This window comes from Mytilus trossulus, chromosome 6 (genome assembly GCF_036588685.1).
Source record: "Mytilus trossulus isolate FHL-02 chromosome 6, PNRI_Mtr1.1.1.hap1, whole genome shotgun sequence".
Classification (NCBI taxonomy): domain Eukaryota; kingdom Metazoa; phylum Mollusca; class Bivalvia; order Mytilida; family Mytilidae; genus Mytilus; species Mytilus trossulus.
In genome coordinates this window covers 59,639,869-59,645,868 of record NC_086378.1, presented here as the reverse complement: position 1 = coordinate 59,645,868, position 6,000 = coordinate 59,639,869, and positions in this window count along the sequence as shown.

Below are 6,000 nucleotides of genomic sequence, written 5' to 3'. Positions count from 1 at the left end.
GTAACGGCGGCCATCTTGAACCATTCCATGCTTCCTGCAACTTTGCACATGGGGATTGTCATTATGGTGCAATTTTATAAATACATGTCAAGGCATCTCCGAGAAATCGGCTGGACAAAAAGTGTGGAAGAAAAAATTCGTAGAATAACAATATATCCCCCCTTTTTCAAAGGGGTGACATAATAATACGCAAAAGTCGATTGGTCAACAGATAATTAAACGTATTTTGTTTTATAAACTCAACGTGAAAGATATGTGGATTGGTTGATTGATGGTTTGTGATCATGATTGATCAATCATTGATTGATTAATCGTTTGATTGATTGATTAATCGATTGATAGGCAGTTTGTAAAATGGGAAGGGGACGTTTTTTTCCGATATCTGCACTTGACTCATTACTTGTTTGATCTCAAAACTTGATTGATTGATCTCTTATCATGATTTGATCATTTGAATCATGATTTGATTGATTGATCAATACTTTGTATAGCATAACGTGACACATTTTGCATTGGTTTATTCCTTGTCTATACGTTTTGTGCTGTTCAGTGACAAATATCTGTGAACAATTTTACACGTACAATTGAGAAAAATACTCTATTTCCTGTTTTCTCATCAGAAAAAATGAATAGCGAATGAGTTATTCTAACACTAGATTTGCCATTGCAAGCAATAGCGGAGGATGTCACCCCGTTCTAGACTTTGTCACAGTATCAGCAACCAGTTCGAGTGTACCAAAGTCACATGGCACGTATAGTATACATGACTTTGACCCCCCCCCCCCCTTTCTCTTCTCGTAGACTAAGAGTGATGTCTATATATAGTTGGGGAACTCTTTAAAATCTTAAATTAGACACACGCGCGAAGAAGAAAGGTGGTGTCACGTGATACTGAAGTATATTATCGTGGAGTTAGTACATTACTATTCTTTTTAGAGGGGACCTTGGACAGACAACATGTGTATATATTGACGGAGCGGAATACTAACTGTTCATTTTATTCTTCAATATCTCGCGTATCACACGATACATGTATTTTATCTTGTACAATTTAATTACACGCTTATCGATTGACTTCAGCTAATGTGTTTATTTTTGCAGGTGTTCAATTAACGGATGTGTACTTTAATGCAAGTGCAGAAATGTCAATTATGTGTACTCTTCGTGTTTCTCTCTCTCTCAGTGGCGATTTTCTCTCTTAAGCACGATTTTCGTATAAAATAGAAGCACTTTGAATTATGTATTAGTTTTCTTCTAGCATATTCTAGAAGCGCTTTGCACATAGTCTTAATCACAGAATTTTGTCTCAAATTTTCGATTTTTTTTTTATTTATTTTTTTTTTTTTAAGCTGTTTCCATGGCAACGGCGGCCATTTTGAAAATTTCAAAGACAGATGACAATACAATATAATTTTAACGGGAATGAGGTTAAAATCTGTACAAAAATGTTACTTTGACGTTTTTTACCATATGGGTCCCATCTGCACTTTAAGCGTTATCTCCATGGTAACAGCAGCTATCTTAAAAATTCCAACTGCAATGAATTCTACAGTTTATACTACTGTTTTCTACTTACGGTTTTTTTGGTCGTATCTGTAGCGGTTTATTTTCTATGAATTAATTAAGGATTTATTTTCGTTTTTTTCACGTTTGGACGGTTTCCATGACAACGGTAGCCATTTTGAAAGTTCTCAAGATGGATGTCACGCCTTCTATCGATGAGTTATTAGTTCTGAAAGTTTTATGTAATTTGGACCATTTTTCGGTTTTTTACATTTTTGCCGTTTCCATGGTAACGGCGGCCATCTTGAACCATTCCATGCTTCCTGCAACTTTGCACATGGGGATTGTCATTATGGTGCAATTTTATAAATACATGTCAAGGCATCTCCGAGAAATCGGCTGGACAAAAAGTGTGGAAGAAAAAATTCGTAGAATAACAATATATCCCCCCTTTTTCAAAGGGGTGACATAATAATACGCAAAAGTCGATTGGTCAACAGATAATTAAACGTATTTTGTTTTATAAACTCAACGTGAAAGATATGTGGATTGGTTGATTGATGGTTTGTGATCATGATTGATCAATCATTGATTGATTAATCGTTTGATTGATTGATTAATCGATTGATAGGCAGTTTGTAAAATGGGAAGGGGACGTTTTTTTCCGATATCTGCACTTGACTCATTACTTGTTTGATCTCAAAACTTGATTGATTGATCTCTTATCATGATTTGATCATTTGAATCATGATTTGATTGATTGATCAATACTTTGTATAGCATAACGTGACACATTTTGCATTGGTTTATTCCTTGTCTATACGTTTTGTGCTGTTCAGTGACAAATATCTGTGAACAATTTTACACGTACAATTGAGAAAAATACTCTATTTCCTGTTTTCTCATCAGAAAAAATGAATAGCGAATGAGTTATTCTAACACTAGATTTGCCATTGCAAGCAATAGCGGAGGATGTCACCCCGTTCTAGACTTTGTCACAGTATCAGCAACCAGTTCGAGTGTACCAAAGTCACATGGCACGTATAGTATACATGACTTTGACCCCCCCCCCCCCCCTTTCTCTTCTCGTAGACTAAGAGTGATGTCTATATATAGTTGGGGAACTCTTTAAAATCTTAAATTAGACACACGCGCGAAGAAGAAAGGTGGTGTCACGTGATACTGAAGTATATTATCGTGGAGTTAGTACATTACTATTCTTTTTAGAGGGGACCTTGGACAGACAACATGTGTATATATTGACGGAGCGGAATACTAACTGTTCATTTTATTCTTCAATATCTCGCGTATCACACGATACATGTATTTTATCTTGTACAATTTAATTACACGCTTATCGATTGACTTCAGCTAATGTGTTTATTTTTGCAGGTGTTCAATTAACGGATGTGTACTTTAATGCAAGTGCAGAAATGTCAATTATGTGTACTCTTCGTGTTTCTCTCTCTCTCAGTGGCGATTTTCTCTCTTAAGCACGATTTTCGTATAAAATAGAAGCACTTTGAATTATGTATTAGTTTTCTTCTAGCATATTCTAGAAGCGCTTTGCACATAGTCTTAATCACAGAATTTTGTCTCAAATTTTCGATTTTTTTTTTATTTTTTTTTTTTTTTTTAAGCTGTTTCCATGGCAACGGCGGCCATTTTGAAAATTTCAAAGACAGATGACAATACAATATAATTTTAACGGGAATGAGGTTAAAATCTGTACAAAAATGTTACTTTGACGTTTTTTACCATATGGGTCCCATCTGCACTTTAAGCGTTATCTCCATGGTAACAGCAGCTATCTTAAAAATTCCAACTGCAATGAATTCTACAGTTTATACTACTGTTTTCTACTTACGGTTTTTTTGGTCGTATCTGTAGCGGTTTATTTTCTATGAATTAATTAAGGATTTATTTTCGTTTTTTTCACGTTTGGACGGTTTCCATGACAACGGTAGCCATTTTGAAAGTTCTCAAGATGGATGTCACGCCTTCTATCGATGAGTTATTAGTTCTGAAAGTTTTATGTAATTTGGACCATTTTTCGGTTTTTTACATTTTTGCCGTTTCCATGGTAACGGCGGCCATCTTGAACCATTCCATGCTTCCTGCAACTTTGCACATGGGGATTGTCATTATGGTGCAATTTTATAAATACATGTCAAGGCATCTCCGAGAAATCGGCTGGACAAAAAGTGTGGAAGAAAAAATTCGTAGAATAACAATATATCCCCCCTTTTTCAAAGGGGTGACATAATAATACGCAAAAGTCGATTGGTCAACAGATAATTAAACGTATTTTGTTTTATAAACTCAACGTGAAAGATATGTGGATTGGTTGATTGATGGTTTGTGATCATGATTGATCAATCATTGATTGATTAATCGTTTGATTGATTGATTAATCGATTGATAGGCAGTTTGTAAAATGGGAAGGGGACGTTTTTTTCCGATATCTGCACTTGACTCATTACTTGTTTGATCTCAAAACTTGATTGATTGATCTCTTATCATGATTTGATCATTTGAATCATGATTTGATTGATTGATCAATACTTTGTATAGCATAACGTGACACATTTTGCATTGGTTTATTCCTTGTCTATACGTTTTGTGCTGTTCAGTGACAAATATCTGTGAACAATTTTACACGTACAATTGAGAAAAATACTCTATTTCCTGTTTTCTCATCAGAAAAAATGAATAGCGAATGAGTTATTCTAACACTAGATTTGCCATTGCAAGCAATAGCGGAGGATGTCACCCCGTTCTAGACTTTGTCACAGTATCAGCAACCAGTTCGAGTGTACCAAAGTCACATGGCACGTATAGTATACATGACTTTGACCCCCCCCCCCCCCTTTCTCTTCTCGTAGACTAAGAGTGATGTCTATATATAGTTGGGGAACTCTTTAAAATCTTAAATTAGACACACGCGCGAAGAAGAAAGGTGGTGTCACGTGATACTGAAGTATATTATCGTGGAGTTAGTACATTACTATTCTTTTTAGAGGGGACCTTGGACAGACAACATGTGTATATATTGACGGAGCGGAATACTAACTGTTCATTTTATTCTTCAATATCTCGCGTATCACACGATACATGTATTTTATCTTGTACAATTTAATTACACGCTTATCGATTGACTTCAGCTAATGTGTTTATTTTTGCAGGTGTTCAATTAACGGATGTGTACTTTAATGCAAGTGCAGAAATGTCAATTATGTGTACTCTTCGTGTTTCTCTCTCTCTCAGTGGCGATTTTCTCTCTTAAGCACGATTTTCGTATAAAATAGAAGCACTTTGAATTATGTATTAGTTTTCTTCTAGCATATTCTAGAAGCGCTTTGCACATAGTCTTAATCACAGAATTTTGTCTCAAATTTTCGAATTTTTTTTTATTTATTTTTTTTTTTTTAAGCTGTTTCCATGGCAACGGCGGCCATTTTGAAAATTTCAAAGACAGATGACAATACAATATAATTTTAACGGGAATGAGGTTAAAATCTGTACAAAAATGTTACTTTGACGTTTTTTACCATATGGGTCCCATCTGCACTTTAAGCGTTATCTCCATGGTAACAGCAGCTATCTTAAAAATTCCAACTGCAATGAATTCTACAGTTTATACTACTGTTTTCTACTTACGGTTTTTTTGGTCGTATCTGTAGCGGTTTATTTTCTATGAATTAATTAAGGATTTATTTTCGTTTTTTTCACGTTTGGACGGTTTCCATGACAACGGTAGCCATTTTGAAAGTTCTCAAGATGGATGTCACGCCTTCTATCGATGAGTTATTAGTTCTGAAAGTTTTATGTAATTTGGACCATTTTTCGGTTTTTTACATTTTTGCCGTTTCCATGGTAACGGCGGCCATCTTGAACCATTCCATGCTTCCTGCAACTTTGCACATGGGGATTGTCATTATGGTGCAATTTTATAAATACATGTCAAGGCATCTCCGAGAAATCGGCTGGACAAAAAGTGTGGAAGAAAAAATTCGTAGAATAACAATATATCCCCCCTTTTTCAAAGGGGTGACATAATAATACGCAAAAGTCGATTGGTCAACAGATAATTAAACGTATTTTGTTTTATAAACTCAACGTGAAAGATATGTGGATTGGTTGATTGATGGTTTGTGATCATGATTGATCAATCATTGATTGATTAATCGTTTGATTGATTGATTAATCGATTGATAGGCAGTTTGTAAAATGGGAAGGGGACGTTTTTTTCCGATATCTGCACTTGACTCATTACTTGTTTGATCTCAAAACTTGATTGATTGATCTCTTATCATGATTTGATCATTTGAATCATGATTTGATTGATTGATCAATACTTTGTATAGCATAACGTGACACATTTTGCATTGATTTATTCCTTGTCTATACGTTTTGTGCTGTTCAGTGACAAATATCTGTGAACAATTTTACACGTACAATTGAGAAAAATACTCTATTTCCTGTTTTCTCATCAGA